At 35.3% G+C, this 25,367-nt stretch overlaps 1 protein-coding gene across 3 annotated transcripts in view; it reads right to left on the minus strand.

Annotated features, from left to right (window-relative positions):
* Window positions 1-25,367, minus strand: part of GRID2 (glutamate ionotropic receptor delta type subunit 2) — a gene marked incomplete at both ends in the record, with an annotated part of 1,503,481 nt that overhangs the window by 716,462 nt on the left and 761,652 nt on the right. The window lies entirely within an intron of this gene.

Below are 25,367 nucleotides of genomic sequence, written 5' to 3' on the forward strand. Positions count from 1 at the left end.
ATTAAAATCAGAAGGTAGCTTGGAGAACCCAATTCAGAACAGCATTAGAAGAACCAACTTTCAATAGTTTACAGCCTAAGAAATCCTGATACGGCCCTACCAGAAAGTACTTTTGTCTTGGGGACATGGTTGGGAGATGGGTTAGGAGACTACTGCATTGATCCTGCATTAGAAACTACTAAAATAGTATTTTGTTCACCTTGAAATAAAGACTGTGCATTCTTCCCTGGGTTGCTGTGTGAAGTACACTGAATTTTATTTTTCTATTTACTTAAACATTCCCTAACCTGTACTTTGAACAATTTGTCACAGCATCATAGAAGATCAGAAATTAAGCTGAAATAAAGGCTTTGATAGTTTGTATTTTGACAGGTAAAGCTCTGGCTTGTCTTTTTTTCCTTTTACAATGAATGTTCCTAAGGCATCTTCACCTGAGAGTAGACCTTGTATTGGTAATCAGAGGAAAAAAGATACTTCTTTGTACCCAGCGCATTAAAAAACCACAATGAACAAAATAGACTTAGGTGATGTTCAAAGTCATGGACTTGTTAGTAGGTTAGGCAGCCATGAGCAGGTGGGTAGTGGGAAGGGCTGTGAAGAGCAATAACTTATAAGGAGGAAATCGGACATATGCATCAAATTGAGTTCACAGGTTACAGGACTGGGGATAAGAGGAAACTTTATCAAATCAGGCAAGCATCTGGAGAATGGGAGCTGGGATGTCCAACTGTCCCCAAGCCATAGGTAATTATTACCCCTTATGGAGCTATTACTTAAAATCATGGGGAAACTTATTGAAGCAGACAAGCTTTAGACAATGGGACCTGGTGTGTCAGAAGCTCCCCTAGCCATAGTTAATTATAACCCATTAAGGGACTATAGTTCCCAGATCCTGCCATCACTACCTATTGTGACCAGGTTAATGCCACTCTCAGAAAGCCAATTTGCTGAGGGCTATTCAAAGGGGTAATGAATCCCTTAAGGGGGATGAGAAATTGAGGCATGAACAAGTGGACACAAAATCCTTAAAAACTCCCAACTCTGTCAGGGCCATGTTGATCATCCCGAGGTGACCTATTCAGTCTGTTCTGAATGTCTATTCTCTTTCTTTAAAAAAAAAAATGTTGTTTTTAGATATACATGACAGTATAGTGTATTTTGACATATTATACATTCATGAAGTACAACCCATTCCAACTAAGATCCCATTCTTGTGGTTGTACAAGATATGGCATTACACAGGTCATGCATTCATACATGAGCATAGGAAAGTTATGGCCAATTCATTCTACTGTCTTTCCTATTCCCATCCCTCTCTCCCTTCCTCCTTCCTTTCATTTCCCTTTGTCTAATGCAATGAACTTCTATACTTCTTTCCTTCCCTACCCTCTCTTGTTGTGGGTTAGCATCCATACATCAGAGGGAACATTTAGTCTTTTTTGTTTGTTTGTTTGTTTGTTTGTTTGGTACTGGTTTATTTCACTTAGCATGATATTCTCCACTGTAGTATATTATTTTAAGTCCTTTGGGTATAAGATGAGTAGTGGGATAACTAGGTCAAATGGTGGTTCTATTCCAAGTTTTCTGAGAAATGTCCATACTGCTTTCCATAATGGTTACACTAATTTTCAGTCCCACCAGCTATGTATGAGTGTACCTTTTCCCCCCACATCCTCGCCAACATTTGTTGCTACTTGTATTCTTGATAACTGCCATTCTGACTGGAGTGAGATGGAATCTCTGTGTAGTTTTGATTTGCATTTCTCTAATTGCTAGAGATGTTGAACATTTTTTTCATATAATTTTTGACCTTTGTATTTCTTCTGTGAAGTGCCTGTTCAATTCCTTTGCCTATTTATTGATTGGCTTATTTGGATTTTTGGTGTTCACTCTTCCCTGCTACTGTGTGCAACTTTTATCAAATACTTCCTGCAAGATGGCAAGAACTGGTGGCCCTGCATTTTCATGGTTGCTGTCTTTACAAGTCTCCTCTGCATCAGGTTAACTACCACATGGCCACACAAACTTCAGTGTTGTTTTTAAAAGCATGCAAAAGGAATTTATGACCTCACCTGAATGTGTTAAGAAATGTACCCAATGTATACAACATCTTCCTATAAAAAATGGTGAAATTGTTACAGGAAATAATAACCATTTAAACTTTCATCTCAATTTGCAGCAATAGTGAGATAATTAAAAGGCATAGTATATTTTTCCAAGATTGCATCCTTAAAATACAAATATCAAATTCAATCTTAAGAAAATTAGTTAATGGTATTCTTATTTATTATGTAGTACATCATGTAATTCAGTTTTCCAACTTAAAAAGTAAGGTACTAATATGTTCACCCAAGGTGAAAGTGAATATTAAGGAACATAACACAAATCCATAGTTTTTATAAACTCACACTAAATCTCAAAACTATTTCTGAAGAAAATGTTACTAGAATGATTGAAAAGACATGTGGGAAATATCATATCCATGCATCAGGGATAAAAAGATATCGGATCAAATAACACAGCAAGCTCTGCTGCTTTTGTCTTCTCAAAACAGCTTCAAACAAGACAATGAAGCTGAGAAATAGGAGCATATGAAAACCTCAGGGAGATGGGGGTGGGGTGGATGGCAAAGAAAGATTCACAGAATAGTTGCTAGGATAGTTTCCCCTTCCAAAATAAATGTAGATCTCTAAATGCCTCATGGATAGTACAGGTTCAACTTGAAAACATGAACAGCAAAGTTATCTGTCTGCTTAATAAAGAAATGAACCATATGAAAAGGAAAAGTTAATTAGCATTCAACTAATAGGCACCAGGGCTTGAGGACTCCCAATTGAGCACTTTGAAAAAGTAAGCCTTCAACTCATTTAAATATGCTGGATGTTGAGCACCAGTTGAGCACGTTCATAGCACATCCAGCACTTTTCTATGTGAATTCTTAGCCAGATTCCAATACCTCCAACCCACCCCTTGCTTACACAGCTGCTGATCATAAGGTGCTTTCCTGGTATGAAATTCCTTGGTCAATTAAAATACATTTTAGTCTTTCATCTTTTACATTCTAAGAGAATTAAGAAATAACAATAATTAGTGAGTATATGTCAGATTGGAGTTCATTTCTGCTAAAGAGATATTAGTTAAGCCAATTCCATCCCATAAGGGCTCAAATTAAATTTTGGAAATTAACAAACATGCTGAGAGCTGTGAGACTGTGCCCAAACTTTACAGTTAACATTATAAAAGATTTTCAATGGTTTATTCCTCCAGGTGTTAAAATCAGCCCAGAAATAAAGAAATCTGAGAATCGTGCCATTTCCTCGACCTTGGCAATTGTGTCAAGATTCTCACAGGGCAGGTTTTCATGAATAAAAAAGAAAATGTTTTCATTCAATGCAAGGCAATCATTTTCTTTCTGGTCTATATTTTGTTCAAATGAATGAAACAAACTATTAAGTATATATTGAGCACCAATTGTATGTAGGCAGTTTGTCAGATACTAATGAGGATATGACATTTACAATAAACCTGAACTCAACGTTTTTTATCATTTTGTTGGGAGAAATATCTTAACCTATATTGCAATATGTTACTTTCTTTCCTAAAACTTAATATTCTTTTAGTTCATCCTTTCTTTAGTCCTTTTTTTTTAATTTATTTTTTTTATTGTTGGTTGTTCAAACCATTACATAGTTCTTGATATATCATATTTCACACTTTGATTCAAGTGGGTTATGAAGTCCCATTTTTACCCCGTATACAGATTGCAGAATCACATCAGTTACGCTTCCATTGATTTACATTGACATACTCATGTCTGTTGTATTCTGCTGCCTTTCCTATCCTCAACTATCCCCCCTCCCCTCCCCTCCCCTCCCCTCTTCTCTCTCTACCCCCTCTACTGTAATTCATTCCTCCCCCTTGTATTATTTTTCCCTTTCCCCTCACTTCCTCTTGTATGTAATTTTGTATAACCCTGAGGGTCTCCTTCCATTTCCATGCAATTTCCCTTCTCTCTCCCTTTCCCTCCCACCTCTCATCCTTGTTTAATGTTGGTCTTCTTCTCGTGCTCTTCTTCCCTAGTCTGTTCTTAGTTACTCTCCTTATATCAAAGAAGACATTTGGCATTTGTTTTTTAGGGCTTGGCTAGCATCACTTAGCATAATCTGCTCTAATGCCATCCATTTCCCTCCAAATTCTATGATTTTGTCATTTTTTAGTGCAGAGTAATACTCCATTGTGTATAAATGCCACATTTTTTTTATCCATTCGTCTATTGAAGGGCATCTAGGTTGGTTCCACAGTCTTGCTATTGTGAATTGTGCTGCTATGAACATCGATGTAGCAGTGTCCCTGTAGCATGCTCTTTTTAGGTCTTTAGGGAATAGACCCAGAAGGGGAATAGCTGGGTCAAATGGTGGTTCCATTCCCAGCTTTCCAAGAAATCTCATCATTCTGAATGGAGAAAAATTGAAGGCATTCCCTCTAAAATCTGGAACAAGACAGGGATGCCCTCTTTCACCACTTCTGTTCAACATAGTTCTCGAAACACTGGCCAGAGCAATTAGACAGACGAAAGAAATTAAAGGCATAAAAATAGGAAAAGAAGAACTTAAATTATCACTATTTGCAGATGACATGATTCTACACCTAGCAGACCCAAAAGGGTCTACAAAGAAACTATTAGAGCTAATAAATGAATTCAGCAAAGTGGCAGGATATAAAATCAACACGCATAAATCAAAGGCATTTCTGTATATCAGCGACAAATCCTCTGAAATGGAAATGAGGAAAAACACTCCATTCACAATATCCTCCAAAAAAATAAAATACTTGGGAATCAACCTAACAAAAGAGGTGAAAGACTTATACAATGAAAACTACAGAACCCTAAAGAGAGAAACTGAAGAAGATCTTAGAAGATGGAAAAGTATACCCTGTTCATGGATAGGCAGAACTAACATCATCAAAATGGCGATATTACCAAAAGTTCTCTATAGGTTTAATGCAATGCCAATCAAAATCCCAACGACATTTCTTGTAGAAATAGAGAAAGCAATCATGAAATTCATATGGAAGAATAAAAGACCCAGAATAGCAAAAACAATGCTAAGCAGGAAGTGTGAATCAGGTGGTATAGCGATACCAGACTTCAAACTATACTACAGAGCAATAGTAACAAAAACAGCATGGTACTGGTACCAAAACAGGCGGGTGGACCAATGGTACAGAATAGAGGACACAGTAACCAACCCACAAAACTACAACTTTCTTATATTTGATAAAGGGGCTAAAAGCATGCAGTGGAGGAAGGATAGCATCTTCAACAAATGGTGCTGGGAAAACTGGAAATCCATATGCAACAAAATGAAACTGAATCCCTTTCTCTCGCCATGCACAAAAGTTAACTCAAAATGGATCAAGGAGCTTGATATCAAATCAGAGACATGGCATCTGATAGAAGAAAAAGTTGGCTACGACCTACATACTGTGGGGTCAGGCTCCAAATTCCTCAATAAGACACCCATAGCACAAGAGTTAACATCTAGAATCAACAAATGGGACTTACTCAAATTAAAAAGTTTTTTCTCAGCAAAAGAAACAATAAGAGAGGTAAATAGGGAGCCTACATCATGGGAACAAATTTTTACTCCTTACACTTCAGATAGAGCCCTAATATCCAGAGTATACAAAGAACTCAAAAAATTAGACAATAAGATAACAAATAACCCAATCAACAAATGGGCCAAGGACCTGAACAGACACTTCTCAGAGGAGGACATACAATCAATCAACAAGTACATGGAAAAATGCTCACCATCTCTAGCAGTCAGAGAAATGCAAATCAAAACCACCCTAAGATACCATCTCACTCCAGTAAGATTGGCAGCCATTATGAAGTCAAACAACAACAAGTGCTGGCGAGGATATGGGGAAAAGGGTACACTTGTACATTGTTGGTGGGACTGCAAATTGGTGCGGCCAATTTGGAAAGCAGTATGGAGATTTCTTTAGTCCTTATATTTAAATTATAATACGTTATTGCAGGTATTGTTTTGAAATCAATTTAATTGTTTGTTTGCTTAAGGAATGAGATGGGAATAAATAACTAAAGAGCAAGAGCCTGGAATCAGATCCTGCATGTAACAGTACTGAGAGATGTTAGTTCTAGGTGGTCCTGTCCAAGTCACCAGCTGATATTCCTAGCTCACAACATTACAACGCTGGTTTCACATGTTTTTCTGCAAACAAACAAACAACAAAAAAAAACAAACAACAAAAGACAACCATCTACTTGTTCAGAGATAAAAACTGGATCTCTGGATCTTACAGTCTATACCAGTTGTGAACAGTTACTTCTCCAGTTGGATAATTAAAATACTATTACAAATAAATAAATAAATATAATTATATCTCACCAGCTCTTTTACTCTTCCCTCAACTAAAAAATAAGGGAATTGGACTTGATTTTTAAAATATTATTTCATTTAATCTCTTCATGGAAATTGTAGTAATTAGTCCAGAAGTGATCAAAACTCTAGGGAGGGGAGGAATCATTGTGAGGACAAGTTCTTACTTTCAGTTGTTTTGATAAATTGTGATTAGCTTTTTGGTTTAGCATTTTTTTAAATTTAATTAACTTGAAAATCAAATTCCATGTTAGGCAAACATTCTTACTGAAGGATGGAAAGGATACAACTGGATGTACAGGGCTCAGTTCTTATTTAAACCAGTAACATCTAAAATTCTCAAAGTCAAGAAACTACAATTATTAATCTCTGGAGAAAAAAATGTACTGCAAAAATTTACCATTTATTTAGAGATTGCTAAATATAATATATTGGAATGCACATGGTATGCAATTTAAAGTTTAATTAATAAGGAAATTGATTCATGAAAGTTACAGTCTAATTAAGACAATAATTAGATTACTGTAACAGATTTATGAAATCTAAGACTTACAGACACATGTGACCATTACACAAAGCTATAAAAAATAAACCAGTCATTCATAGGGATATTTAAAAGTCCATATTGTCACATCCTTACTTTTTGCTTCCCTGGTTATTATCAGAATTCTTCTCCTTCACAGTATGAAGTAATTATGTCATTCAGAATGTATTAGCATTTTTAGGAATCCTTTTATGTTGGGACCTCCAGAATGGTTTCCACTGAGCCAGCTCAGCTATGTCAATTTAAATCTGAAAAACTGTCCTGGTGGGTACACAGTGGTGTGTTTGCATTAGGAACTTATAATTGTAAGAGAATGTTTCTGAACACTTGGGGGCTGACACCTTGGAGCCCTAGTTAGATACAAGCATCCTCTGGGAGATATTGTCTGACCTCTAACCTCCCTGCATACTGTGTAAAATGGAGACCCCAAATTTGGTGTAGGTTCTAAGAATCTAGGTGGCAGCATTAATCTGAGATTATCGTATCAGGTTCCATGTGTCTCAGTGCTAAACATCATAGAGAAAGGGGTTGTGATAAAAAAAAATAGATAAAATATAAGATTGGCAGTGTTTTAGAACGTGAAAAGAACACAATAGACTATTGTTTCTGATTCAAGTAAGGGAGCCATGCTGGTGAAATAAGGGTTAGTGTTGGGAAGCCTGGGAATGCTGTTGGGATGGAGAGGACATTTTGCTGTGGTCATGAGGCACGGGACAATATCAGTGTAGTTTGAAAATGACCTATGAATTTTCCCCAAACTAGCACTCATCTCCAAGAAACATCTGGAGCATCTGGATCATTGACATAACAACCTCAATGCCAGAATCCTTGTGGAAAGGTGAAAGGAAATGTGGAGGTTTTTGAAAAGCCTCAGGGATCTGGTGCTGACAGTTTAGAGAGAACCAGTGTTCCAAAATGTTAGTGGGGATGCCAGGAAATAATTCCTTTATTCTTATTATCTTCAAAGATGAATATGCCTCAGGCAAATGGGCCAAGAAATGCAAATAGCTACCATTTGAAATGCAATTCAATAGGTGTGCTAATTGCAAACCTTCTTAGTTACTCATACTGAACAGTTATTTATGTTGTTATTTATGGCATTAAAGATTTATCACCAAATTTCTATACTCTACCAACAGCAGTCATTCTGAATTTTAGACAAAGGTTTTTTAAACATAAATTTTATGTGTATAGCAGGCTGGCCTGCTAGGTTGATGTGTTTATTGTATAGTCTTAGTTTATTTTCAAACCCATCAATTTATCTTGAAAAACAATGATAGAACAGAGGCTGGATAATTTAGAAATACCCTAAGGATTATAATATCAAAAACAGTTACAGAGATGTAAAACATGAATTCTACATATCACATCTAAATTGCTCTTGAAACTGTGATTTCATTTCTGCCAAACATTTGTGAAATGTTTTGTTTGTAGTGATACTGAGCTCAGGTCAAGTTCACCGAGACAGGGCCTGGGCTGTGCTGAGAAGTGGTATCAGGCTCTCCCAGAAATTACAAACTTGTATTGCTAAGAAATATTTTGAGTCCCATACCCCTTTCTAGACCCAGTTTTTCAGTTCTGCAGCTCTTTTAGACTTGCTCAGCACAGGTGAATTCTAGCAATGGGGGAGTCATTCTTGCCAGCTGTTTCTTCCACAAATACAATGTGGGGTTGAAGAATTTTATGAACCTCTTAAAGTGGCATATACATTACTCTTTTGTAGTGAAAGTACACATTCAGCATTTCTACTGATCTTGTCATTCCAATAAGTAAGTACTATCTCATGAATCACTGGAATCTAACAATTCCTTTCACTCCCAAACTCCTTAATGTCATAATATATTTCTTCAATTCTTTATCTGTCCATCTTTCTCCCTCCTTTTGCCATAGTATATGAATATAAGCTACAACTAAATTTTAATTTTTTAGTCCAAATATCCTGTTTCTGTCAATGCTTTGGGCACAAATGACAAAAATCCACAATCTCAATTCCTCCATTATGAAAGATAAAATAGATTTTATAAAAGTTTACATATTCTCCATATACATTATTTTATAGGAGTAGGCACACCAACTGCCTATGCTGTCCAGAGTGAAATGTTGGGATGACTTTTCACTTTCATTGAAGACCTGGGGAGGCAACACAACATACTCTTTACTAATGATATACACTTGTTTTGCTATTACTTGCTGTATGATATGGATTAGTTTCACAACCTATGCCTCAGTTTTCTTTTCTGTAAAATGAGGCCAAACATTGTACCTAATAGGTTTTATGTGGTAACTAAAGGTGAAACACACTTACAGAAGTGTCTGACATGTAAGAAAAACTCCAAGTTTGTCATCACCTCTGGCAACTACTTTACAATATTAAAACTATATCTATAATGTTTGAGTCAACTCATTTCTTATTGCCAATTAGTTTTATTTATCAAATTGTGTATGATTCATTCCTTTTTCTTTTTCACTAAAAATTGTGCTAAAAATTCCAGGCACACGGATTGACCCTTAGATGACATGTTAAGACCACAACATAACCTTCCTGATTAAATTCTCTTAGAAAGTTAAATGTTGGGCTGGGGTTGTAGCTCAGTGGTAGAGCACTTGCCTAGCATATGTGAGGCACTGTGTTTGATCCCCAGCACCACATAAAAAAAAATAAACAAATAAAATAAAGGTATTGTGTCCATCTACAACTAAAAAAAATATTTAAAAAATTAAAAAAGTTAAATGTTACTTGCAAATCAGTTATACTATCAAAAACGCATTCCATAACAAACATGTCAAAAATAGTATATAATTTAGAAATTATTACTTAGCTAAAAAACAATAATATTATATTATGTGCATAATCTACTGAATCTAGATTAATGAATATTTGTGTGTGATTCCTTTAATATTTCATCTATGGGATGATGATATTCTTATTCTAATTTCACTAGATTTGTGGAAGATTATACACAATAACCTGTCTGGTAATTAGTAGTGTCAGACACATGAAAAGAACTCAACAATGCTTGTTAACTGTTACTAGGAGCAAAATGAAAAACAGTTTTCAAATGCCAGCAATGAAATTCCATGAGAATAAATCAAACAGTTGTAGATCAGACACTGTCAACCAGATGGAATTTTATCTCCTGCCATACCTAGCACAGGTACTGCTGAGCTCTAGTGAGTGAAGGCATGGCCATATGACAATGTACAGGACATCTGCCTACAACAAAGACTTATGTGGTCCAAAGCTTCAGCAGAGTTGATGTCAAGAGGAGAAGCCAGAGCTATGCTGCAGTTAGGCAGAACCTGAATCCAGATTCCATGTTCGTTCTGCCATTATCCTCCGTCTCCTTTGATATTCACAGTATTCACCTACTAATCTGTTATCACCTTCCTTTCTGACTTGGTATTCTAGAATTCTACTTCAGATAGCGTGTGCTCCCTCTCCTCTCCTGCTCCATATATACCTTGTGAACTTTCATCTCATCATCTCTATTCTACTTCTCTTCATTCATGGAAGAATACCCTTCAGACACATTGTTTTAAATCCAAATTATTAATTCTGAGTTTCAAGTATAAACTGTGTGAAATTTGTCAGAATCAAAATGGAATTGTTTGTTTCTATCCTAACAAAGAAATTAAATAAAGGTAGAATGTTATGAAGAATATTCACGTATGATCGCCTGGTAGTAACCATCACAAAAGACTAACAGAGCCAGAAAGGCTACCACAACTTTATGCAAAAAGTCCTTCTGCAAATACTTTGGATTAGACAAAGGGGAATGAAGGGAAGGGAGAGGAGATGGGAATAGGAAAGATAGTAGAATGAATTGGACATAACTTTTCTATGTTCAATATGAATACATGACCAGTTTAACTCCACATCACGTATAACCACAAGAATGGGAAGTTATACTCCATGTATGTGTGATATGTCAAAACACATACTACTGTTATGTATAACTAAAAAGAACAAATTACAAAAAAAAAAAAAAAATTACAGTTTAGCCCCAGAATGAAACCACTCTTGTTATTAATCCTTATGGCCAAAGATTATTATTTCAAAATATTGTATGTAATCTTCCTAATTTTTGCCTTTAAATTTTCCCCCTTACTTCAATATTTTTGAATACACTTTTTTTTTTACTACAGCACATGTATTCCCATTGCAATGCTAAGCTATGCCCAAATAATTATTATTATTTTCTTTGGAGAATCTCTGATTTTTACTTAGGTTGACAGTTTAAATGCTGTCCTACCAAAGACAAAACAAAACAAAATAAAGAACAAAAAACAAACAAAAACCCCCCACCTGTTTAGGTAATTAGTATTTTAAATTGAATGTATGTATATGTTTATATAGTTTTACTACTTGATGAACAGCTCTAAATTTAATCTTCAACCCTCAAGCTACAAATTCAATATAAACAGGTTTTGCTAGAAAAATCAAATGAATCTTTTTAATGTTCTCCATCCAGGCAGTTGATTTTCATTTTATTTATCTGTATTACAGTCAGAAAAACGTCTGAATAGAATTCTAACCTAGGGGACTAGCTAACTCTTCAACAAACTTTCAGGAGTGGCAATACCTAAGATCTGCTCCTCTACACATCTAAAATATTGATTGTGTCAGTAAGCATTTAATAGATTGATTAAGTTCTAGGAGATGGAGTCAGAGTAACCCAGCTTAGCAAATGGCTTTTGACTCCTGTGCTAAGATCCATTTGCCATGGCTGCCCAGTATGGCAGGACAGAGTATTCTACACTTCTTTCTGCAAATAGAAGTTATGGAACTTTAGAATATATTTACTATATTTTACATATTAAGAAAATTTACAAGAAACTAACAAATTGCTAATTTGCTATTTGCAACAAACATATCTCTGTTTGCCTAGAATTCACCTACTCACCATTTTCCTGACTTCAAGAGATAGTACTGAAAGTGCAGGAAACACAAGAAGATGCATAATTTTGAAGACTTTTTTTGACTCAGATCATGATGAGTCCTGATGAATTGTGCCTGACAGGCTACCAAGAATGTCACTCTATGTTGGCACACTCTTGCCTTCCAGGGCTGCTGTCTTCACATTTGAACATTACCAAATTCCAATCTTCAAATTCATCATTAGGTCTATTCAAACTACTTTCTTTCTTTCTTTCTTTCTTTTTTTTTTTTTTGATACAATTTCATGGAGAGAAAACACAAGAAAAATGAAGTTGCCCTTGGATTCATTCACATCCTAGACTTGTCTTGATAAGACTACAGCATATTATGTTAAGACTTTGAAAACAGCCAAGATTGTTCAGTTATACTGCAACAAATAAACTTTTAATAGGGATGATATAGATACAAGAAATGTAGTTATTTGTCTGAAGAATTTATTTGATTAGGTGGTAGATAACAATTTTGTTTTCTTTACTCCTCAAAGGAATTGAGAATAATTTAACTGTTTCCATTTTGATGATTTTATTCTTTTGCACATTTATTCCATTCTCCTTATTAGTATATATTCTTTGCAGTATAGAATCATGTATCACTCATTATTGTATTCCTACAATACTTCCTACACTGACTTGCACATATTTAAACTTGCACATATTTAAATGAATGAATGAAAGTGAATAATAAGTTAGAAAATATTTCAATTTCTATGTCTTTAAAGTTGAAACAAAGTAAATTTATATTTTAAATAACACTACACAACTTTCACTTATGTTCAAATATTTTCTTGTTTGTTGTAATAAATAGAATGGAATCAAAGTGTTTCACATATGCAGTAATGTAAAATAAAGGGAAAACTAGCATAATAGATGCTACAAAGCCAAAAAATATTAAATGACATGTACACTCCTTGGGAGAAATTCATATCAAACTGTCCAACAATATTAGCATCCCATCAGTGGAGATGATGTCTGATTTGCAATTTTAGACTCATCAGAACCTTGTTCTTTGCTCAGTTTCCATGTTGAAGGAGGCATTCTGAGGACTGAACTAGTTCCAGTCAGAAAAGCAGAACCTGAAGCCTCTTTAGGCCTTATTATCAAGACCTGTTGTACACAGTTTTGGTCAAATCGAAAGCAAAATAAATTTGATAATTTTTTATTAAAGAAAAAAATTCCACAGGTGTGGATTAGCTAGTACCCTTTAAAGTTCAATATAAGTTTATTGAGCTAAGGTGAAGACTTGATTCAAGAATGGTTCAATTATAATTGATAATTGTGATGTAGAAAAATGTAATTAAGTCACGAATAAATCAATGCCTGTTTGAAGTTTACTTTTTATTAAACCCAGTTAAATTAAAGTTCTTTCTTTTAGAATTTTATGTGACTCTAAAAACCTTATCTATATGGAGTCACTGAGTTTTGGGGTGACTGGCCAATAGCTGCTCCTTGATGACCTGACTATTGGGTCTTTGGAAAGAGTTACAACTTATACTGAATTAATCCAGTACCATTAATTTTTGTGATCATGGGGTCATGGAATTTTCTTATTTCAATGATTTTCTGAACAGAGTCCTTCATTTTCTCCTAAAGTCATGTGCTTCATATTAGAGGAAAAAATTTGACCTAGGCACATATGCAGCACAAGAATAATAAATCTATTTTTTCAAATACACAGCAGCTCCCATTTTAGGAAAATTTCAATATTTTTTCCAAGCAGAGACACATGACCCCCATATGGGAAATAAAATGTATCTTTACCTCCATTTCCCATCATGCAAAACAATCAATTTCAGATCAACTTCATAATTAAATGTAAACATATTTTGCATTTTGCATCTAAAATAAAACAAATTTCTAAATAGAACATGAGTATATCTTCATGATCTTTGAGTAGGAAGCTTTTACTTTAAAAAAAGACAAAATACAAACTATAAAGGAAAACAAATTAATAACTTGGGCTACATTTGAAATGAGAACTTTCATTCACCAAAATTCACTGTTTTCAGGGTGAAAAGACAGAGTGAGAGAAGCTACTTAAAATAGACTCTTATCCATTATATATACAAATATACATGGCTTAGGTCTAGGCTAAGGGGGCTGCTCAGTTGGGGGCTGGAATGGGAGATGCTGAACACTGAGGGCACCAGTTTATGTCCCTGTAAGGACCCCAGCCAGCGCCCTTGATGGGCTGGGTATCTGGCAGTGTTCCTAGCTAATGGGGATGAGGGATTTGATGTCACTTGAGAGATACCAGCCTTTTCTCAGTCCTACCTCTGCATGCTGTCTCCTAACAGTTTGGGAAGTGCAGGTACTGAATGGTGATGGGGCTGTCCCTGGACCTCCCTGACATTCCAAGCACCCAGCACCACCAAGCCCAGGTTAGTGCTTGGGCAGGAGGCACAGAGGACTAAAGCCAGGCTGGTGTTGGCCACCTCTACGAGGGATGGAATACAGCAGGCTGGGAGGCATGCTATGCTCTGACCTTCTAACAAATCATGAGGGGGGAAAAATGTAAGTTGAACATGCACTTCCTAAAAGTCAAATCCAAAAATCCAATAAATATACCAAAATCATTCATCAGGAATATGCAAATTAAAAAGAAAATCTGAATCAAATACATATCTGCCATCATAAATAAGACAAAATAACAAGTGTTGGTGAGGAACTGGAATATTAGAACGCTTTTAGTTGCCACCAGTAAGAGTCAAGTTGGAGTGACACTTCAGAAAACTAACAGTATCAGTGTGAACATATGACATGTCTTATGTATACTTCTGCAGCTAGTAATTCTATATTTAGGTACATACCGCAGAGAAATAAATACATATGCAAAAAAAGTATGAAGAATCATTATTCATAAAAGATAAACTTGGAAAAACTAACAACAGAAGTTGCATAAACTGTGGCATATAGATACAATGAAATACTTTGAAGCAATCAGAATGAATGAATTTTTCATACATACTTTATGGGAGAATCTCATAGATACAGTGCTGAGCAGAAGAAAGGAGTAAAAAATTATATACTAAATGATTTTTAATTTTTAAAATTTGTTCTAATTAATTATGCATGACAGTAGAATGCATTTTGACACATGGAGTATAACTTCTCATTCTTCTGGTTGTACATAATGTAGAGTTACATGGGTCATGTAATCATATATGCAAAAAGGGTAATACTGTTCCATTCATTCTATTGTCATTCCTACTTCCACACTCCCACCCCTCCTTTGACTTCCCTCTATCCAAAGTACCTCTATCATTACCCCCCACTTATTCTGAATTAGCATTGGCATATCAGAAAAAAATATATATTTGGCCTTTGGTTCTTTGGGATTGGCTTATTTTGCCTAGCATAATATTCTCCAGTCCCATCCATTTACTGGCAAATGCCATAATTTCATTCTTCTTTAAGGCTGAATAATATTTCATTCATTGTGTGTGTGTGTGTGTGTATATGTGTGTGTGTGTGTGTGTGTGTATATATATATATATACCGCAATTTCTCTTAAATCATTCTTTTCATATAAAGTTTAACATCAAATACTACTTTATTGCCCGCAGCATCCAGCACAGCAGTAGAATGATTAATCCATGCAGGCAGTAATCTGGATTAAGAAAATTAATCAGAAATTATAGAAATAATTTAAAGATAAATTTATTAATTAAAGTGGGGAATGGTGGGTGACCAACCCTGGACAAAACTGGATCTGACAACAAAATGGATGGAGCCCGAGTAGTCATTTATGTGGATAGGCACACCAAAGGGATTCAGTGAGGAGCTTCTACAGGAAAACAGGATAACTGTGGTGAGAAAAAGTTTTGGGGGCTTGGCAGGTTACATTCATCTCCAGGTGGCTGCATTTGAACCTATGGCTGTAAGGTAAGGCAAGGTGTCGGCATAATCTGGGCTTTCTCAATCTAAGGAATTCACCCAGGACTTCCCAGAAAAGTAGCCTTCTTGCCTTACGATGACTCAAACAGACCCATAATTCATACATGGCTTCCAACACTAGTTTATTGTGTTAGAAGCCAGAATGCCCTTGACAAGGATCATAGCTACGGGGTGTATAGGAGGAACATGTGGGAATAATAGTTATGTTCTGTTTCTCAGTCTTAATGTGGGCTGTAAATAACATTGTTGAGTTGTAAATACTTATAGTTTATTCTATTATTTATGAATGTTTTATTTAAAAATATACTTTAAATACATAACAGTCATCTATTAACACAGTATGATCAGAGATATTTTCATGCAATGGATATATTTTGGAAAAAAATTCTTATCATATTTTCCTTTTTAAAATACCATTACAATAGCTTCATCTTTAAAACTATACATTGCTTAATGTCGCCAGGTAATTCCATTTAGAGAAAAAATATGTTATTTAAATAACTATTATAGTCATCTGATGAGGAGGACTCTTTCTAAATCTGTTGAGACAAGTTACTTTCACTTAGATGCTAAACTTTCCCAGAGGCTTATTTATGGGAACTGTTAAAGTAGTTGAAGAAAGTAACATTGTCTTTCTGTTCTTTGACAGTATCAAATTTTATTCTTTCTGAACCTAGGATATGGTACAATAGAACAAAAACTAACTCATCAGGTAGGTGTAAGGGATAAAAGACATTTTATTGTGAAGTAAAAGGATCTCAGGTAAAAGTGGCGTTCCTTCCCAAAAATTTGAAGAGAAAATCCTACATTAGAAATGATAGTCATTGTCATGCAGATACTAAACCTCCCTGTTTTAAAATAATTGATATATCTTATTTGACCTGAAAACTAGAAAACCCTGGCCAAAATATTCTTATTTAAGTAGGAATTGTATATTCTTTCTGGAAAGAATATAACTTGCACAACAACAAATGAAACACTGTTCCTGTACAAAAACTTGTTCTTTCAAAATTTCATTCCAATTCATACTTAAAATAAAACCATGTAAACACTCCTGTTTCACTATATTCATTTCAAGGACACTCAACACTCACACTTACACTGTGACAATTTTCTGCAGATAGCACAGCAGGTTGATTTACTCAGCTGTTCATAACTGCAGTATTTTTAATAAAGCTCTGAAACTCTTAAATAAGAGGTGGAGCACTAACTGTAGATATTTAATGTATTGAATTTCTGAGACTTCAAAGGAAACATAATTAACTCAATGCCACATAATTGCTCCAGGTACAGAAAAATAAAGATGCAAACAGAACTGATATGCCTATTTTTCCCCTCAGCAATTAAATAACAATGGTAAGTGAGCAATTTCTTCTTTAAAATTCATTTTTTTTACTTTTATTATTTCCTTTGAACATTACAATAACTTTTCACACCAACTTATGAAGTATAGTGAACAGTAAAGTTAGGAGATCTGTTATTGCCCTCATTAACCAGCATCTCTCCCCTCTGCCTCTCCTTGTCTTAGGTGTTTACTCAACGGGGTTGTCTTTCTGCCCTCCTCATAACCTTTTGTTCCTCTATCTTTCCTATTATCCCAATCCATCCATGTCCTTCAAGCTTCATGTGTCTCTCTATCTATCATAAACTCCATGGTAAGGTAATTTCTACAAATACTTCTCTTAGAATCTGACAATCATGAACCACTTTGATCCCCTGAAAACTTACGTTTACCAGTTTCAAAGTCTGGTACACCAACCATTCCTACCATCTACTATGGGTACCAACTGCAGAAGTGTTGAACATTGCTAGAAGGAGTTACAGAACAGTATTGATTAGATCCTGACAGGCCTTTAATTTTCTCAACAGTCAACATAGAATTGACCAAAACATGTTGTATATTCTGGCTGAAAATGTTATGATTTCATATTAGTTCTTAAAAACTATAAAAATTGTTTTTAAAAGTCTCTTATGTTTCTTTAATTTTAATCTCTAAAAATCTGGGGAAAAAATTTTTTTGGAACTTTCAACTCAAGAAGGTCAAAAGGGATGATTCTTAGGCTGGGGTTGGGCCTTAGTGTCAGAGTGCTTGCCTAGCATGTGTGAGGCACTGGGTTCGATTTTTAGCACCACATAAAAAAAAAAAAAATGGGAGTTCATAACCCACTTGAATCAAAGTGTGAAATATGATATATCAAGAACTATGTAATGTTTTGAACAACCAACAATAAAAATAAAAAAAAATTAAAAATAAACAAATAAAATAAAGGCATTCTGTCCATCTACAACTACAAAAACAATAAAAAATAAAAGGGATGACTCTCAAAAACCCATTAAAATATGCAGTGAATGGATATATAATGCAATGACCATGAGGAAAAAGAAAGGGGCCATAGAAAGGCATTTTAAAATAAATTACTGAAAAATAAAAAGCAGTGATTGCAGTGATACATAATGAAACATGTGTGAGGAGCCGTAGATTAGATATCATCATAGGGGGCAGCGGCTAAGTACACAGACCTCTATCCAAGCTCTACAAGTCTTGATACTTAGAACTGTCAGGCCCAACACAGGGTAGAAATGAGCTGAGGATGTGAAAATTCTGAGATTACAGTTGATTTTTGTCATTTGCAGAGCTAATGTTCTACAAAATTCCCTGTGACTGAATTAGTGAATACTATAGTATTGTTCATTGGGGAACTACCGATTGTGGTTCCTGTAGATCTCTAATTCTGTACATTTCTACTTAAAGTTACTTTATTATATTTTGTTATTTATTAACATGGAACGCAGTCAAAGGTCCTATAAGTCACGTTTGAATAATGCTTATCTAACAGCCCCTTTCTCTGTAAGGCACATGAGTTTTTTTGTGTCTTTAGGGAAACTGTGTAGCACTTCAGCAGTTTTTAGGGCATTTTAGGCAGAAAAATCACACACACGCACAGGCACAAAAATTTAAAAAATAGCCCCAAATAGACGGGGAAGGCTGTTTATTTATAGTATGAGAACTGAAACAAGAATGAAGAGGGTGGCTTTTGACCTTATCTGGGAATATGGTCTGTTGGAGAACTCAAATTTTTGCAACTCTGAAAATAAGTGACCACAAAATCACCCTAAGTATTGATTTTTTAGTTATACATAAATTTTAGTGACTAGGGAAATTGCTAAATATGGAATTAGTGAATAAGGAGGATATATGTTGATTCTCTTGGGGACTTCTCACACACTGTCATGTGCAAAATGTCCCTGAAAGTGACAGTTTGTTCTTATGCCAAAAACAAACAAACAAACAAACAAACAAACTTAAATTGTCTTAAAGAAATAGGTGTAGTTGGACTTTCTGGGGGTGAATGGGGGCAACTAATGTTAGCATTGTAATGTAGAGCTAAGATAGCACAATCACACACATGCAAAATCTAGTATCGCCTCCAATAAAATGTAAATGTTCTGTCTGCTCAATTTAAATGATTGAGAGCCAGAGTACAATGAAGCAATGCTATCAATGTTATGAGGTGAGTGATTTTTAATCTAGGAATTTATAATTAGCCAAGTTATTCATCAAGGATGAAGTGAGAATAAATACACATTCATAAATGAAAAGCGTGGTAAATTAAACCTCCCACACACTCTCTCTTAAAAAGTTACTTGAAGATAGTCCCCGGGAAAAAAGGAAACTAAAAAACTATCACACATGGATCCAAGAATTTGTTGCTCTGACCCACAAATTTTTCAGATATAAAGGAAATGCCAGAAAAACAACATTAAGAATGGGCTCTGAGAGGGAAGGATCTGTGTGAAGGAATCAGGGAATTTTATTTGCTCAGAAAGATAAGAATTCAAAACTTAAGCAACCAATAAAGATGAAATTATGAAAAAGTAAAAAAAAAATAATTCAAATGAAAATTCTAAAGGTAAGAAAAACATCAACATAATCTTACCTTAATATTTTATTATGTCATGAAAAATATTAATAGTGATAAAAAAATAAGTATATTGGTGGATTTTTTTTTTCTTATAGAATTGACTTTTAGCTAAGGTATGAAAGTTTTATTTATGGTTATCAAATAAAAGATATGTGTTTCAAGCACACTATATATAAAAGTAAAACTGTGAATCATGGAAGTTGGGAGGGGAAAGTAGAATTGTGAAAAACATCTTTATACATACTATTCTGTCTCTACTAGGTAGTACATGAATCAAGATATACTGGTGTCACTTGATGTTTTTTAAAATTGTTGTAACGTTGAGAGGAGTTAATATGGATGAAGTAGATGAACTAGTATTTCATTTAACACGTCAGAAAAGAAACAGGAAAAAAATAAAATAGTAAGTCAATGAATAATATCACCAGAGTAAGGAAAAGTAGAAAAAAAATTAAAGAGCTAATGAAATATTATATAAACACTAAAACTATCAGGGGCACTTCATATATGTCAAAGGGAAAATCTCCTGTTAAAAAAGTCCAGAAGGAGAATTTATACCTAGTATGCTATAATTTCTGTAAAAAAGACTAAAAAAGTATGTGTGCATGTGTGTGTGTGTGTGTGTGTGTGTGTGTGTTGTGTTCCTGAAATTCACAGGGGACATGTTATATGCTTTAAGAGAAGAAAAACACGTGTTTGAGGAGTGGTGGCAGGAAGTGATCCTTTTAAAACTTTAAAGCTTGGGTTATATGAATGCACAGAATATTCAAAAGCAAATGCAATTAAAATTAAAAATAAGTAATTCTTTAAAAAAACAATTAGAGGTAGAAAGAAAGGAATTGAGTGAGGAACTCTTTTTTTTAATCAAAAAGCTTTGTTTGAATTAGATTTTTTTTTACCTCTGTCAACGTATTACATATGCGTACAAATATACATAGTCTGAATTGCGGTTTACCCCATTGCCTGCCTGATGAATTCTTATTCTCTTTTCAAGATTCTGGTGAAGAAACTTCTCTGTGAAACTTGTCCTGACCATGTCAACTTTTCAGCAGTCAATTCTCTTACCAGATTCTAGGAATCCCATTTACCCATCACTAGGACAGCGTTTTTCTTTTACACTTTATTATTTAGTTATATGACTGCCTCTTCCACTGCACTGAGCAATTCTCTAGGTCAGGTACTATTTTTCTTTGTGTCTGTAGAACCTGAGTGCATTCTTTTGAATTCAGAGCTGCCTGCTGTTTCTGTGAACTGCTTCCAGCAGAGATAGGGTCAGCCTGTTCTCTGAGCAGGGGAAGGACTCCCAGGACCCATAAGAAAGCAGAAACAAGCTGGACAGTGTCTGAAAACAGCTCATTGGGAAACAGGAAGCACCATGCAGATCAGAAAAGTATAGCTAGTTTAGGTTGATGTGGAGGTGGCTCACATTCTTTCTGTCATTCCTATATCACTGTGTGAGATAACTGTTGTTTTAGTTAGATTTTTGTTTGTTTGTTTGTTTGTTTGTTTTTGTTTTGGGGTCTCTCTGACCAAAACACCTGACAAGAACAATTTAGAGGAGAAAGTTTATTTGGATCCTGTGGTTTCTGAGGTCTTAGCCTACAGATGGCCAATTCCATTGTTCTGGGCCCCAAATGAGGCAGAATATCATGAGAAAAGGATCCGGTGGAGAAAAGCTACTCAGTTTATGGCAGCCTCGGGAAGTAGTAAGTGGGGTCGGGGTCACAGAGAAGATTCAGGCTTCTAGCATACACCCCAGTGACATCTCCTCTGGCCATGCCCCACCTACCTACAGTTACCACCTAGTCATTCCATTCAAAGTAGTATGGACTGACTAGGTTATAGCTCTCATAATCTAATCATTTCACCTCTGAGAATTCCTGCATTCAAAGAAGCTTTGGGGGGATATCTCATATTTAAATCATAGTAGCTATGGAATACATTTGTTCACAGCTTGGAGACAAAAATTAGTGATTATAAAGACAAGTTACTAGGGGAAAAAATGGTGACTGAGTAGAGGAAAGCAGAAAAGTCTCTCAAGAAAAATCACATATATAGATGTTATGTGTTTGGGAACAAAGATGGAAGCAATAACTTATTACAAGTATTTGAGAGTCTAGGAGAGGGGGCCAAAATAAGAATATAAGTCAAAATCATATTGGTTGAATGGATTATGAGAAAGACAAGGATGGTCAAAGAAAAAAAAAATTTTACAAGTCTAAAATAATTCCATCTACCTTTGAAATAGTAATTCTAGGGGCTGGGGATGTGGCTCAAGCGGTAGCGCGCTCGCCTGGCATGCGTGCGGCCCGGGTTCGATTCTCAGCACCACATACAAAGATGTTGTGTCCGCCAATAACTAAAAAATAAATATTAAAAAAATTATCTCTCTCTCTTTCTCTCTCTCCCTCTCTCACTCTCTCTTAAAAAAAAAAAAAAAAAAAGAAAAGAAATAGTAATTCTAGATTATTGGTCATTCATGGGTAGTCCTTCCCTGGCAGAGTTTCACAAATTCTACCACCAGAGTCTTATCAATGTTCCCTCTTCATTCTACAATTATACTTTTTAACTGCTTGGTATACCAAGGCCTATATAAAATGGCTCAACAATTTTCTTTTCCTAAAAATGAGCCATTTTTTTCTGTTGCTGGTATTCAACATATAGGTTTTTTTTTTTAAATTATCCATAATTTGTCTTTACTTTCATTACCAAACCTCTAAACAGAGTGCTCAGCACAACCACCTTCATCCATTATTTCCCTGGCCCTTTGTAATCTTGCTCCACCACTTTCCCCTATTTTCTGATTTTCCTGCTTCTTGGGTTGTATTCCTCTCCTTTCTTTGCCTAATCCAATTCCATATGTCTTTTAATGCTCAACTCAAGCTGCACCCCCTTTGGGACCCAAGCTCCTTCCTCAATAATTCCACAATCACACACTTTACCACTGAAACTGGATCTGAGGTGGTTCCACACTACTACAGGTGGCCCTGTAGCTCCAGATGGATGTGAAACCTGCCCTTACTGCATCCTCTAATGCTGACATTCTATTTCCTTCCCTGGTACCAGACTAGAAACCTGAAGAGAGGTACTGGATCTTCATAAGCATTGCTACAGCCTAGCACAGGATGTAGGTTAAACTGGACAATAAATCAATCTTTACTGCTTTTAAAAAACTGACATCTCTAACCCTGATCTTTCTCCTGAACTCAAGTTGTGCACTTGCAACTACCCTTTTTGAGAACTATGATTAAGCACACAGGCTCTAGAGACAGACTACTTGGAATCAGTTCCAGAACTACCTCTTATTAGTTGTGTCATCTTGACTAATTAATTAACATTTGAGTGCCTAATTTATAATAAACCACGGATAATGACAATACCAACTCAAAGGTTTTTGTATGAGAATGAAATGAGTTTACTGTTTATAAAAACCTTAGAAATTAATAAGTAGGGAGAAAAACAGTAAATAGTAAGAGGAGTTAGGAACAAAATTGTGAAAATACAGTTATAATCACCTGGGTAGGACACTTTGGCTCAAACACCATATGTTTCAAATTGAACTCTAAATCCTTCCTCTGTGAGCAAATAAGGTTGTTTGCTCATAACCAAGAATGACATCTGTCACGGGTTAAATTATTGTTTGCATTGCCGTCTACCATGCAGAATTCACATGCTGAAGTCCTAACGCTCAGTATTTAGAATTTGACTCTGGATATAAGGCCTTTACAGAGGTAATCAAGTGAAAATGAGGTCATTAGGGTGAGCCCTAATCCAAAATGACTGGTGTCATTTCAAAGGGGAAGTTTGGACAGACGTGCAGATGGAAGATGATCTGAAGAGACTTAAGGAGAAGAAAGCCATCTACCAGCCAGAGAGAGAGAGAGAGAGGGGTGGGGGGTGGTCTGGAACATCTCCTTCCCTCAGAGTTCTGAGAAAGAACCAACTTAGTTAATATCTTGATTTCGGACTTTTAGCTTCCAGAACTGGGAGACAATAATTTTCTGTTGTTTGAGACACCTGGTTAGTAGTATTTTGTAATGGAAGCTCTAGCAAACCAGTACTATACCATCATCTCCTGGAATCCAGGTTAAAAACTCCACATTCTCTGATTTTCCATTTCCTGGCCACTTGAACTCTTGACTCATTTCCTGGCCACTTGAACTCTGCCCCTGAGTGACTCTCACTCTTATGGACTTGTGTCCCACAACCACCAGTTCCATCTTCTCTGTCTGAAAGGGAACCATTCCACCTCATGGTTCCCCAGCTGTCAGTTCTCAATAGGAAAGTCTGAGCATGCTATCCCCCATTCTCAGCCCATTGCTTCTAAATGTTCATTAAAGAGAGATCAACTGTTGCCCTGGCACTCCAGGGCCTTTGCCATCTGGGGTAAAAATTCTCATTTCAACAGTATATACCACTGCTCTTCCTCATGCATCCCGATATTAATCTACACAAAACTTTACTCTGAGCATACGATGAAGGGGTGTGTCTGCTCATCTTGATATAATTTTCACATTAGCAGGCACTTTTTGTCCATTTTTTTCCCCTAGACAAAGTGATCTAGAAGTTTCTATCTCTTGAATATCTGCTAACTGCCAGGTCTCTCCCTGCCCACTACCACTTTTTAATATACTCCATAGGATATCTTATTAATCTACATTATTCTCTTAATATGCTTAAACCAATCTTATTCTCATTTTACTGATAACAAGATGGAGACTCAGAAATATTAAGTAATTTTTCCATGACTCATGACAAGAAAGGAGTTGAGATGGACTTACACTTGTCTTGTTATAACACTTTTGTGAATTCCTACGCAAGATACAAAGTGAAGGAAGTCTTCTCTGGTGACCACTGATGCTGCTACTTCATTTACTGCAGTTTTTCCATTTTGATTTATATTAAATATCTTCATACTTGCTTTTAATATTCTAGAATATTTTGTGTTTCTTGAGAGAATCAATTCTAAAACTAAAAGTGTTCTTTCTATTGTGGAAAAATCTAATGTTTGATGATATTAAGTTATTTTCTAAACTCAAAATGTTAAAGTTCTATATTTATCCATAACTGCATAATAACATTCTGTGTTAAAAAAATTGATATTTCTGATAGTTTCCATAAGGTTTACCGTTCTGTGATTTATATTTTGCTTCAAGATTCTTGAAAACAATTCTATTACAGAGCATCAAAGAATTTCTAACACTTCTTAATTTATAACAGGACTTAGAAGGTAAAGAAACCATAGGGCTGAAGTGAGGAAAAAAGTATGAACAAAATAAAGTCACCAAACTTAGAAACACGATGTGACATATGAATGTCATGATCAGTTCTATTACTAGACAAAATTAAAATGGAAGTAGGGCTAAAATGGCTTGATAATAATCCTTTGCAAGATAATCACAAGCATTTCAGAATAAAGAGATGTAACAGCAATCACTGGAAAGTTCTGTATTTTTACAGAGCTTTAAATCTTCTAACCAAATTAGCAGCCACAGTTAAAAAGTTGAAGATGTGGCATCATAAAATGTGCAATGGTCATCACTTTGCTTAGTTTCATGCAGTTTTAATTACTTGTCTTTGTACAGAGTTCCCAGAGCAAAAGTAAATCTGTTATATATTTTTTTAAGTAATCATGTTTAGGCAATCACATTCTATTCAAGT

The sequence above is a fragment of the Spermophilus citellus genome, assembly GCF_964194105.1.
Source record: "Spermophilus citellus genome assembly, chromosome: 8".
NCBI lineage: Eukaryota > Metazoa > Chordata > Mammalia > Rodentia > Sciuridae > Spermophilus > Spermophilus citellus.